The following is a 14,755-nucleotide window of genomic DNA, read 5'->3' as shown; positions in this document are numbered from 1 at the left end:
TCCAGCTGTATTAGTTAAATACAATCATGCACACACAATAAAATGCCCTTGACATGTCCAAGGGTCCAATCACACACAACAACCATAAGTCATAATAGTTGGAGCCTGCAACCACAGAGTTAGCATATCATACTATTATCCTGCCTAAATTATGTATGACATGTGCATAATTAATTTGAAAACCAAAACACAGAGGCAAACTCTAGCTCTGATATCAATTGTTGGTTGGTCCTAGGAAGATCGTACCGGTTCCACTGTACAAAAATTTTATACAAGTGTCGAACCTTTCCTAAACAACCTATTGTGTTCTTTAGAAATTAAATTAGGAATCGCAAACGGAACTTAACATTATTGATTTCAAATTTAACTTATTTGTTCTTAATGGTTTAGATTTGCATCGCAAACGATGCTTAACATTATTGATCCAAATCCACCTATGTTATAAATTCAATTAAATATTAATTTCCAAAATTGGCTTCCAGGACTGCATGGCGAGGCACTAGTCCTTCTTGGGTATGAGATCATCTACCACCGCTTAGACAAAGTCTTTTAAGGAAAGCTAATATTTAATTTCCTTATATAAATCTAGGTTTAACCAAAAAGAACAATTGAATCACAAATTCGAAAAACAAAAAAAAACACAAACTCGAATCACAAATTCGAAACTCTAGAATCATATGCCTCTTGTGTTTGGAATTCATACAAAGAAAAACTAGCATGATGCAGAAAACAATTACTAGTTATACCTTTTCTTTGTATGCTAATAACCTCGAGATCTTCTGCCGTATTTCTCGCCTCCTCTTGGACGTCGTGTGGGCAAAGAACCTCCAAGATGGAGATCACCCAAAAGCTTCTTCTTCCTTCCCTAAATCCGGCCACCATCACCACAAAGAAATAAAAGAGAGCAAGGGGAAAGGAAAGGGGAGAAGGTCGGCCACAAGAGGGAGCACAAGCAAGAGAATAAGAATGGATTCATCATGAGGCCTCTCCTCCCCTTCTTTTATAATACTTGCCCAAGGCATACAAGGAAAGATTTTTATAAAAAATTAAAATCTTCCTCTTGTTTTTCCTTTCCTCCTTTTAATTCCTTTTTCTCCTCTTTGATTGATTCAATTGATTGGTCGGCCCCTTGCTTGGGCACCAAGCAAGGGTGGTCGGCCCTAAGAGGAAGGAAATAAAAATTTTGTAAAAATTTTATAAGCAAAGAAGGAAAGCTCATATAGAATTTTACAAGCTCTCTTTTAATCTCCTAATGTGGATGTTTAAAAAAGGAAAGTTTTCTTTATTTTAAAACAAGTTTTAAAATTTAAAACTTCTCATTTAAAATTTCCTTTTTAACATGGTGACAAAAAAGGAAAGTTTCAAATTTAAAACTCCCTTTTTAAAAACCATGAGGATGGTTAAAAAAGGAAAGTTTTAAAACTTTTAAACTTTCTTTTAAACCATGTGGCCTAATTCAAATAAGGAAAGTTTTATAATTTAAAATTTCTCTTTTAAAACTTGTGGATATCTACAAAGAAAAGATTTTTAAAAATTCAAAACACCCCTCATAATTTGAATTATGTGATCGGCCCCCTTTGAAAAACTTATGGCTGGCCCATTTAGATAAGATAGTGGCCGACCCTTGGCTTGGTCACCAAGCCTTGGGACGACCCCCTCTTTGACACCAAGATGGGCTTTTCATGGGTGGATTTGAGGCTCTATTGAAGCTACGATAGGGACCTAGAGGAAAATTTGATTTTAGCCTCCCGACGAGCTCGAGTATCCCGTATTCGCCTCGAATACACAACTCAAGTTCATCAATAACAACTCATTCCACTAGAGAGTTATTATTGCACTACCGCACCAATCCCAAATTACATTTTGGGCTCCTTCTTATCATGAGTTTGCTATTCTCCCCTGTTTAAGATGTCGGATGCCCACTAATTAATTGAGTTACTAACAACTCATTTTAATTAATATCTTAGTCTAAGAGTAGTACCACTTAACCTTATCGTCATGTCGGACTAAGTCCACTTGGAGGGTTTAACATGGCAATCCTTATGAGCTCCTCTTGGGGACATTATCAACCTAGATTACTAGGACACTGTTTCCTTTTATAATCAGCAACACACACTATAAGTAATATCATTTCCCAACTTATCGGGCTTATTGATTTATCGAGCTAAATCTCACCCTTTGATAAGTCAAAGAAATAAATACTAAATATATGTGTTTGTTATTATATTAGAATTAAAAGCACACACTTCCATAATAACAGAGGTATTATTCTTTTATTTAGTCAGTATAAAAAAAAACTACCTCAAATGGTCTTGCTCAATACACTCATAGTGTATTAGTGTAATTTATCAGTCTAGATAAACTAATACTTAATTACACTATGACTATTCTAATGGTTTATTCCTTTCCATCTCAGTCGTGAGCTACTGTTTATAATTTATAAGGAATTGATAACATGATCTTCTATGTGTGACACTACACACCATGTTATCTACAATATAAATTAATTGAACAACTACACTTAGCATATAAATATAGATATTGACCAATGTGATTCTTATATTTATATAAAAAGCTAGACTTTTAGTATACATTCCAACACAGCTATCATCACAGGTATGATTTATGTTGCTAATATTCTGGCCCATGCATTAATAGATTCTGGAGCTACTCATTCGTTCATATCAGTGGCTTACATTACAAAATTGGGCATTATACCTGAACGAATGATTACAGGATATAGAGTGTCATTACCGCCACGGGCGGAATTACATAGTAACAGGATAGTAAAGAACTGCCAAATGATGATGCAAAATCATATGGTAGGCGCAAGACTCATTGTGCTGGAAATGACAGAGTTTGATGTGATTCTTGGAATGGACTGGCTGGTTTGGTATGAGGCAGTCATTGATTGCAAACAATGAACGGTTAAGTTGAAGCTACCAAATGAAGAATTCTTTATTTTTCATGTAGTTCCACAACTAGCCATTCCCCACGTAATTTCTGTGTCTAAAGCCCGAGGGATGCTAAGTTAGGGATGTGAGGGTCTTCTCGTCAACATTATGGTTAAATCAGAGACTCGGCGACCAAGTTTGGAGGAGGTGGAGGTAGCTCATGATTTTCCAGAAGTGTTCCTAAAGGATATAGCAGGGCTATCCCCAGATCGCGAGGTGGAGTTTGGAATAGAACTGTTACCGGGAACCACCCCAGTGTCAAAAGCACCATACCGACTGACACCTACTAAAATGAAAGAACTGAAGGAGCAGTTACAGGAGCTATTGGACAAGGGTTTCATCCGACCAAGCGTATTACCATGGGGAGCACCAGTGTTGTTTGTACGAAAGAAAGATGGGAGTATGCGCCTGTGCATTGATTACCGGAAGCTGAATCGGGTCACGATAAAAAACAAGTACCCATTGCCCAGGATCGATGATCTGTTTGACCAGTTACAAGGTGATGGGTTTTTCAGGCCGTAAAAACCGCTTTTTGCATTGCGGAAACCCCGAAATTCCCATGCCACGGATCCGTGCGAAGAAATAAAATTTTGAAAACATTACGAGTACGAGTTTCTTACACTAGTTATAAACTAGATCTATAAGGAGAAAGAATTTACCCTTGATGCGAAGCCCTTCGAAATCCCGCTCGTCCAAGGTTCGTCGCCGGATCTCGAGAGTATCAAAGTAGATACTCCTCTATGTGTATCCACACGAACAACTCGATGGAGAGAACCTCTAAGGATGTGCTAGCAACCTTAGAAGATCAGTAATGGTGGAGGAGAGGGAGAGAAGAGAAGAGCTTGAGGAAGAAGAAGGGAGTTATTTTTCAAAATGAAACTCCACTCTTGAATAAAAGTGGCCGACCACATTTTGGCTTCTAAACCCCCATGGAATATCAAGAGTCAAGTCTCTTGATCTCCTCCATGAGGTGGCATTTGGTCAAGTCAAACTTGACCAAATGAAGAAGCCTTGATGATGTGGCATTGGTTAAGTCAAAACTTAACTCTTCATCTTCCTACTTAAGTCAAGTCAAAACTTAACCACTTCTCTCTCATGGTTGATCTAATCTAACCATTGGTTCAAGTCAATTTTAATTTAATGAATCTCTATTCATTGAATTAAATTAATTAAATGAGTCTAAGTCCAAATTAGACTCACTTAACACATGAACCAAATTGAGTCCAAATCAATTAGTCTAATTTAGATTACTCTTAATCCAATTTGGTTCATCACATGAACCTAATCCTTTAGGTTCATCAAATGAACCTAATCTCCATCTAATTGCCCTTTGTGTGTGACCCTATAGGTTCTTGTAACGTTGGTAATGCTCCTAAACCCATTTAGAAGCATAAGTAATGAGCGGTATCTAGCAACACATCATTACTACCCAAGTTACAAGAATGTTGAGATCCAACATCACCTTGTGACTACTAATTGTGACTCCTCACAATATATGACAAGTGCCCTTCTATCCTAGATATCTAGATTGATCAATATGAGGCATAGACCGTGTCATCCTCTAATCAATCTAAATCTTGAACTCCAAGTAGACTCACTCGATCAAATGAGCTCAATATCTTATATTGACTCATTTGGGCATGGCCATGCACTTAGTGGTCTCACTCTATCAAGAATATCGATGTCTCTCCCGTCTTATAGGAGGGATAGATCCCATCTACATCACTCACATCCCTCCGCATAATTTGTTACATACCCAGTAATCGCCTTTATAATCCACCCAGTTACGGGTAACGTTTGACGAAGCCAAAGTACGTAACTCCTTATGTAGGGAACCATGGTGACTTCAGATCCAAGGACTAGTAGTCATACTAATAGCCACATGAGAAAGTATATGACACTCATATTATGATCCATGATACTTTCTCATGGCGGGTCATTCAGTATACATTCTCCAATACATACCCATGTGTCAACTTGATATCTCTATATCCATGACTTGTGAGATCAAGTCATCGAGTTGACCTACATGTTAGTCTCGTCGCATTAACATTATCCCTGAATGTTAATACTCGACTAGGAATGATTAAGAGTAGTGTTCCCTATATCATCTCATTATTGATTCAACCAATCGATTGATATAGGTAAGAACCTTCTACTCAAGGACGCTATTATACTTAGTTATTTGGCACCAATACAAGTAAGTATAATAACCAAAAACAAATGCCTTTATTTATATATACAAGAATATGATACAATGAGTCCATACAACAATCATCAAATGATTGGCTCTAGGGCTCTAACTAACAATCTCCCACTAGCACTAGTGCCAATCAGTGTAGGCTCTAAGGCCTAATGACCTAGTGTGACCATCATGCTTTCTCTGTGCCAAAGCCTTGGTCAAGGGATCTGCGATGTTAGCCTCTGTGGGTACTATGCAAATCTTCACATCTCCTCTATCGATGATCTCTCGAATGAGATGGAAGCACCGTAGTATATGTTTGGTCCGCTGGTGTGAGCGAGGTTCCTTTTCCTGTGCTATAACTCCATTGTTGTCACAATAGAGCTCAATAGGGTCAGCGATGCTAGGAACCACCCCAAGTTCAGTGACGAATTTGTGGATCCAAACTGCCTCCTTTGCTGCTTCTGATGCAGCAATATACTCGGCCTCTGTCGTAGAATCAGCTACTGTGTCTTGCTTCGAACTCTTCCAACTCACAACACCACCATTAATGCAAAACACGAACCCTGACTGCGATCGATAATCATCCTGGTCGGTCTGGAAGCTGGCATCACTGTAACCCTTTACAGCTAGCTCGTCATCGCCTCCATATATCAAGAAATATTCTTTAGTCCTTCTTAAGTACTTAAGTATATTCTTGACCGCTATCAAGTGACTTTCACCTGGATCTGACTGGAATCTGCTCGTCATGCTCAAAGCATACGAGATGTCAGGACGAGTGCATAGCATGGCGTACATGATAGATCCTATGGCTGAGGAATAAGAGATCTGATCGATGCGGTCTCTCTCCTCTCTAGATAAGGGACCTTGAGTTTTCGAAAGACTCACACCATGTGACATCCACATAAAACCCTTCTTGGAGTTCTGCATGGCAAACCGAAGTAATACCTTGTCAATATATGTACTCTGACTTAGGCCAAGCAACCTCTTAAATCTATCTCTATAGATCTGTATGCCTAGAATGAGGGATGCTTCACCTAAGTCCTTCATTGAGAAACAAGTCCCTAGCCAAGTCTTGACAGACTGTAGCAAAGGGATGTCTTTCCCAATGAGTAGTATGTCATCCACATACAATATGAGGAAGACAATTATGTCCCCTACAACCTTCTTGTAGACACAAGGTTCATATTCATTCTTGATGAAACCAAACTATTTGATTGCATCATCGAATAGAAGATTCCAACTCCGAGAAGCTTGCTTTAGTCCATAAATGGACCTATGCAGCTTGCATACTCTGCTAGTATGCTGTGGATCTTCAAAACCCTCAGGTTGTGTCATGTACACATCCTCGAGCAGGTTTCCATTCAGAAATGTGATTTTGACATCCATCTGCCATATCATAGTCATGGTATGCTGCAATAGCAAACATGATCCGAATGGACTTAAACATCGCTATTAGAGAAAAGGTTTCATCATAGTCAATACCATAAATTTGCTTGAAACTTTTAGCTACCAAGCGACCCTTATAAATAAGTTCATCTATGTCAGTCTTTCTCTTAAAGACCCACTTACACCCAATGGGTTTGACCCCTTTAAGTGGATCAACCAAAGTCCATACTTGGTTAGTGTACATGGATTCCATCTCGGATCTCATGGCTTCTAGCCATTTCTCGTAATCTGGTCTCATCACAGCTTCCTGATAAGAGGTGGGCTCATCCTCTATGAGCATAACATCATCATGGCTAGACAAGAGAAATGAGTATCTTTCAGGCTGACGACGTACCCTATCAGACCTGCGAAGAAGTATGTCTACTTGAACTGGTTGTTGTTCCTCAACTCCTTATAGAACAACATCATCCACAACACTTTATGGTTCCAGTTCAACTTCCATCGAGGCTTCAGTGCTATTATTCACATCTTGAACTTCTTCAAGATCGAACGTGCTCCCACTAGTCTTTCTAGAAACAAAATCCCTTTCTAGAAATACCCCAGTCTTAGCCATAACTATCTTGTGTTGACTGGGAATGTAGAAGTAATATCCCTTCGTTTCCTTGGGATATCCAATAAAATAACACTTGTCAGATTTGGGTCCCAATTTGTCTGAGACTTGACGTCGAACGTAAGCCTCACAACCCAAAATCCTCATAAAAGACACCTGGATATCTCTCCCAGTCCATATCCTATATGGTGTCTTTATTACAGCCTTGGATGGAACTCGGTTGAGTATGAAGGTTGCTGTGTCTAGAGCATAGCCCCAAAGATACATAGGAAGATCTATGTGACTCATCATAGATCGTATCATATTTAATAAGGAACAATTCCTCCTTTCAGATACACCATTCCACTGTGGTGTTCCAGGAGGAGTGAGTTGGGATAGAATCACACACTCAGCTAGATAGTCACGAAACTCATGGCTAAGGTATTCCCCACCTCGATCTGATCGAAGTATCTTAATACTCTTGTCAAGCTGGTTTTGTACTTCATTCTTGAATTCTTTGAACTTTTCAAAGGATTCAGACTTATATGTCATCAGGCACACATAACCATATCTACTGAAGTCATCAGTAAATGTAATGAAGTACTTATAACTACCTCTAGCAGTGACATTGAAAGGACCACATACATCGCTATGTATAAGACCTAACAAGTCAGTCGCTCTTTCACTGTGTCCACTAAAGGGAGTCTTGGTCATCTTGCCTAGTAGGCATGACTCGCATGTCTCATATGATTCACAATCAAATGAGTCCAGCAAACCATCTTTATGGAGCTGGGATAAGCGCTTATCATTTATATAACCTAAGCGACAGTGCCAGAGAAAGGTTTGGTTCATGTCATTTGACTTGAACCTCTTGGTACTTATGTTATAGATAATGCTCTCAAGGTCTAGAATATAGAGTCCGTTCATCAGAGGTGCACTACAATAGAACATATCATTTAAATAAACTGAACAACATTTATTCTTTATTATAAATGAAAAACCTTTCTTGTCCAAACAAGAAACTGAAATTATGTTCTTAGTCAAAGCAAGCACATAACAACAATCATCCAACTCTAGTACAAGCCTAGAGGGCAGAGATAGAAAATAAGTTCCTACAGCAACAGCAGCAACCCGTGCTCCATTGCCTACGCGTAGGTCCACCTCGCCCTTCGTCAATGCCCTGTTATTTCTCAGCGCCTGCACATTAATACAAATGTGAGAAACACATCTAGTATCTAATACCCATGATGAAGAAATAGATAGATTGACTTCTATAACATATATACCTGAAGTGAAATTCTCACTTCTCTTCTTCTTAAGATCTTCCAGGTAGACTTTGCAGTTCCTCTTCCAGTGCCCGGTCTGACCGCAGTGGAAGCAGGTAGCATCCTTGGCGACCCCTCCTTTAGGCTTCAGTGTCTTGCCTTTGCCCTTGGCTTGGGACTTTCCCTTGCCTTTAGGCTTGCCCTTGCCCTTGTGTTCCTGAACCATCAGAATAGAGTTGGGCTTAACCTTCTTAAGGTTGAGCTCAACAGTTTGTAACATACTAAGCAGTTCGGGCAGTGACTTGTCAATTTCGTTCATGTTGTAGTTCATGAAATATTGACTGTAGCTCTCTGGCAAAGACTGCAAGATCAGGTCAGTGGCCAGCTCTTGGCCAAGTGGGAATCCCAACCTCTGTAGATTCTCTATGTGCCCAATCATCTTGAGTACATATGGACCTACGGGAGCCCTATCTGACATCTTGCACTGAAATAGTGCCCTTGAGATCTCAAATCTCTCGTGCCGCGCTTGTCCTTGATATAGTTGACGAAGATGTTCAACCATATCATAAGCACCCATTAACTCATGTTGCTTCTGAAGCTCAGAGTTCATGGTCACGAGCATTAGACATGATACATCTAATGCGTCATCTTGATGCTTCTTGTAAGCATCTTTGTCTGCTCACGTGGCATTGGCAGGAGGAGCCTCCGGAATGGGCTGCTCTAGAACGTACAGTTTACGTTCTTGGGTGAGAACTATTCTCAGATTCCTGTACCAGTCTAGGAAGTTTGCTCCGTTGAGCTTGTCCTTGTCAAGGACAGAACGCAGAGAGAAGGTGTTCGTGTTTGACGTCATGGTTATCTACAACAGAAAAATACAGAAAAATAAATAAATATCATATTCTATTAATCATTTAATTAGGCCTTTAACTAAATGATGCTCCCACTGAATTCTATAATTCATGTGGGACAAGATCCACATCATACTATGCCTTGAGTTATTTTTGGCTAAATCGCCCAAGACTTAGTATGATCGGTAGGTAACTAATTTACTAATTACATCTCTATGCAACTCTTGTTTATAGGATCAAGATTCGCATTTATATTAAAACTCGAGTTAGCTTTGGATAATACGCCCAAGAGTTAATATAAATGTGATTGTGACCTATATACCAACCATTGGAAAATACCTATAGTTAAACTCGATCTAATTGAGTTAATTAGTTACTCAATCTAATTGAGTTGTACTCACCCATGCATTGATAGGCGGGACAAAGATTGTCCCTCCGCACCCTACCAAGATAGTATGCGTTGCTCTGCTTTGGCAGATTCAACAACAACATGCAATCGAGGTAGTGATGGGTATCACGGCATGGTAGGCATTTTAGAGTCGCCACGATTTAGATCTAATATAATCGATGATGTGCATGATTTAAATCTAATCTAATCGTTAAGGGTGCATCTTGTACACGATTTAGATCTAATCTAACCATTAAGGCACTAATTAATTACTTAATCTAGCATGCATCACATGTACACACACAAGCAATTAATTAAATATTTTATGATTAGTCATGGCCCTACTACGATCTTCTCAAGCCAATGAGAAGATCGGATGGTCAACCTAAGGTCAACAGCTTCTCAAGCTCTTTCCTTTGACCACCTTGTGTTGCTCGCGCCCTCCTCGTAACTCCGTCTCGAGTGGACCTTCCATCGCTCTAATTTTGTACATTACAATGGTGAAACTCAAGTTACATTCGAGTCTAAACTAATTTAAAACAAGAATTAATAGAGAAAGGCACGACGCGCAGGCCGTGAATCAAGTACAACACGTGCAAACACACAAAATGGCACGCAGGCCATATTATGAATTACAACAAAATCTTTCCAATCAAATTGGGTCTTTTGGGCCATGACTATCATAAAATAACACATAATTATAAATTATATAATTTCTATAATTTTCTGTAATTTTTACTACTATTTTTACAATTTTTATGAGTAAACAATTCCCGGCGGTCTCGTTTAACGGTTTTCGGGCACAATCGCGGAACGAAGCCCCTTGCGGGGTCACGGGAAGTACCCTTACCCGTGATATAACCATCGCGAGTATCCCTAAGTGATCCTACAGCGCCTTAGTCTGCTGTCCCAAAATGATTTGGGGCGAAACCTTGCCGTTTTCGAAAAATCTTCTCGGTAGTCAAAGCCTACAAGTGTCTAAACACTTGTGCTTCGCTTCTACGAGAAAAATACCCATAAAAACCATAAAATCATAAAATTACAAAAAGGTACAGAACTGAATTTTTGTCATAAAACAAAAAACTAAAATCGTACACGCTTCGCACGTGGCTCTGATACCACTGTTGAGTTTTTCGGGCCGTAAAAACCGCTTTTTGCGTTGCGGAAACCCCGAAATTCCCATGCCGCGGATCCGTGCGAAGAAATAAAATTTTGAAAACATTACGTGTACGAGTTTCTTACACTAGTTCTAAACTAGATCTACAAGGAGAAAGAATTTACCCTTGATGCGAAGCCCTTCGCAATCCCGCTCGTCCAAGGTTCGTCGCCGGATCCCGAGAGTATCAAAGTAGATACTCCTCTATGTGTATCCACATGAACAACTCGATAGAGAGAACCTCTAAGGATGTGCTAGCAACCTTAGAAGATCAGTAATGGTGGAGGAGAGGGAGAGAAGAGCTTGAAAAAGAAGAAGGGAGTTATTTTTAAAAATGAAACTCCACTCTTGAATAAAAGTGGCCGGCCACATTTTGGCTTCTAAACCCCCATGGAATATCAAGAGTCTGTTGGAACTCCAAGGTGTTTTGATGTGATCAAACAAGCTAAGTTAGGTCCTGCGTTTGTTTAACCCTTGTGTCTAAGTGTGCAGGAGCTTAGGAACACAGGAAGTCGAGCGGAAGACGCGGCTAGCGAGAAGGACGGCACGGGAGAGAGCCGACGGGCTCGGTGCGTCCGAGGGACGAGGTGACCGCGGAAGAGTACACCGGTGGATGAGAAGAACGTGCACGGCGTTCGAGGGACGAGAAACCGGGAAGGAAGGCTGCTCGAGGAGAAGGCCGGAACATGGGTTCGGGTGAGCCCTATTCCGGAAGGCTGAGATCACCCAAGCTAGTGGAGCCGGAGCGAACAGACCCGGACCAAGACGAGCCGAACTGAGACGAGCTGAACCGGAGTCGAAAAGTCAACTTATGTTGACCTTAGGGCTCCGGGCGCCCGGAACCATTCCGAGCGCCTGGAACCGACCGAGGCGCCCGGAACCCTTCCGGGCGCCCGGAATCGACTTTTCAACAGGATCGAGTTTTGACTCGATCCGACCGTTGGGTGATAAAATTTATCCCCCACAGGGCGCCCGGAACCCTTCCAGGCGCCCGGACCAAGACTATAAATATAGCCTTGGTCCAGAAGCAGAACAACTACTTGTAATCCAGTACTTTCATTTGTGTTATTTCTTTCTGTGCTTTCAACGCTGTAAGAGGCTACTCCGCCCAGAGGAGAATCAATTAGTGTGCCTTCTTTGCCTTGGATTAGCAATCCTCTAATTGCAAACCAAGTAATTCCTCTGTGTCTACTTTCTATCTTAATTAGTCTCTGCCGTTTTAATTACAAGTTCTTTTAAGTTAGTTGAATATCCGAGAAGGGTTTTTGGTTTCAATTTTATAGGGCAATTCACCCCTCCCCTCTTGCCGGCCTCCAAAGGGTCCTACAAGTGGTATCAGAGCAAGGCGCTTCAGGAGGACTAACCGCCGATCGAAGCAACAAGATGGTCGGACCAAGCATCGTCCCACCAAAATTCGAGGGGAACTTCGCAGACTGGAAGCGACGTATGGAGGTATTCCTAAAAACAGATTTTGAAATTCGGTTTATTATGAAATATGGTTTTGTAGCTCCAATAGATAAAGATGGAAAAGAAAAAGAAGAGAGCGATTGGACAAAGAAGGAGCAGAATGAGTCGGTAGCAAACAGCCGTGCGGAACATCACCTGCTGAGCGTGTTACCGCCTCAAGAGGTCAACCGCATCGGAAACTATGTATCTGCTAAAGAACTTTGGGAGAAGTTCTTGGAACTCCACGAAGGAACGTCTGAAGCAAAGCTCGCTAGAAGGGACATCCTCCGCAACAAACTGATGAACATCCGTCTGGAGAAAGGTGAGAAAGTAGTCGGTCTACATGCAAAGGTAAAAGAACTAGTTACTGGTCTCGAAAACCTTGGTGAAACGGTAACAAACCGGGACACTATACGCTAAGCGCTCAACGTGTTTCCAAGAACTCCGGAGTGGATATCAATCGTCGATGCTTACTACATTTCAAAAGACCTGGAGGTAAGTACTCTAGAAGAGTTGTTTTCTACCCTTGAATTACACGAAGCTAGATGTGCAGAAATATCAAAGGACACAACCCAGACTATGGCGCTGAACGCAACCAATAAGGATGAACCCGAGTCAGACTCCGAAGACGATCAAGAAGCGTACATGGTAAGAAACTTTAAAAAGTTTTTTAGATCTAATAAATTTAAAATGCAGAATAAAAAGAATCAAGGTAGAAGAAAGGTACGGTGCTACCAGTGTCAGAAGGAGGGACACCTAAGGGAAGACTGCCCAGAACTCAAGAAGGTCAAAATGAAGACACCCAAGAAACACAACCTAAAAGCAACTTGGGATGACACTTCTTCATCTGAATCAGAAGCTCAAGAATATGCGGGGATTGCACTGATGGCAAGCCACGAAGGACAAAGCACATCAGAACCCAGCATCGATGAAGGGGGAGCGACGTCAGATGGAAGTAGCGAAGCAGGGGAGATTCAGACTTCAAGTCTGATATGGTAAGTGAGGTATGCCTCTTACCCCCTGATGAACTTTACTTTGGTATCAAAGCTATGACTAAATCCATGTATAAATTAGAAAATAAAAATGCCAAATTAGAAAATGAAATTTTAGAAACAAAGAGAATTTTGGCAAAATCATGTCTTATAGAGGATTTTAAAAAATTAAAAATTGAAAATGAAAAACTAAAAGAAGAAATAGAAAGATTGAAAAAATCTAATGGTTCAAATATTTCTACTTTTAGAAATTATGGAGGTTTAAATTGGTATTATAGATTTCATCAAAATCAAATTAGAAATATATCAAAAATCTATATACCTAGGAAATACTTGGTTAATCCTGTAGGTAGACCTATTTAATTTAAAATTAAAAATTAGACTTAGCATTTTCAGCAAGGAAATTAAACAACTAATTTCTTTATGAGGCTTTGTCTAAGGAAGTGGTTGTCGCTCCAATAACCAAGAAGGCCTAGTGCCTCGCCACGACCTGGAAGCCAAGTATCGAAATGAAAAGTTTAATTGACTAACTGAAAAAGCATTAATTTAAATTACTTGATGCTTTAAAACAGTTATTCAATTTGTGTTAGAAAATATTTCATTTCCTTAAATTTTTTTATTATCTTGGAAATTTTTATGAAAATTGACTTAGAAATTTTTTGAAGTTATCTTAGACTTATTTTTAACCCCAATTTTTATGTGATCAAAGGGGGAGAAGTATGTTAAGTCTAGGGGGAGGTACTATAATTTTTCAATTGAAAAATATTTGGCCTTATTGAAATATAAATCGTTTTTATTGCATATGGTTACCCTAACTTAACTTGGGTTGCTCACATCAAAAAGGGGGAGATTGTTGGAACCCCAAGGTGTTTTGATGTGATCAAACAAGCTAAGTTAGGTCCTGCGTTTGTTTAACCCTTGTGTCTAAGTGTGCAGGAGCTTAGGAACACAGGAAGTCGAGCGGAAGACGCGGCTAGCGAGAAAGACGGCACGGGAGAGAGCCGACGGGCTCGGTGCGCCCGAGGGACGAGGTGACCGCGGAAGAGTACACCGGTGGACGAGAAGAACGTGCGCGGCGTTCGAGGGACGAGAAACCGGGAAGGAAGGCTGCTCGAGGAGAAGGCCGGAACATGGGTTCGGGTGAGCCCTATTCCGGAAGGCCGAGATCACCCAAGCTAGTGGAGCCGGAGCGAACAGACCCGGACCAAGACGAGCCGAACTGAGACGAGCTGAACCGGAGTCGAAAAGTCAACTTATGTTGACCTTAGGGCTCCGGGCGCCCGGAACCATTCCGGGCGCCCGGAATCGACTTTTCAACAGGATCGAGTTTTGACTCGATCCGACCGTTGGGTGATAAAATTTATCCCCCACAGGGCGCCCGGACCAAGACTATAAATATAGCCTTGGTCCAGAAGCAGAACAACTACTTGTAATCCAGTGCTTTCATTTGTGTTATTTCTTTCTGTGCTTTCAACGCTGTAAGAGGCTACTCCGCCCAGAGGAGAATCAATTAGTGCGCCTTCTTTGCCTTGGATTAGCAATCCTC

The sequence above is a fragment of the Zingiber officinale genome, chromosome 9A, assembly GCF_018446385.1.
Source record: "Zingiber officinale cultivar Zhangliang chromosome 9A, Zo_v1.1, whole genome shotgun sequence".
Lineage (NCBI taxonomy): Eukaryota > Viridiplantae > Streptophyta > Magnoliopsida > Zingiberales > Zingiberaceae > Zingiber > Zingiber officinale.
The sequence above is the reverse complement of the archived record's forward strand: the minus strand, read 5'-3'. Positions refer to the sequence as shown.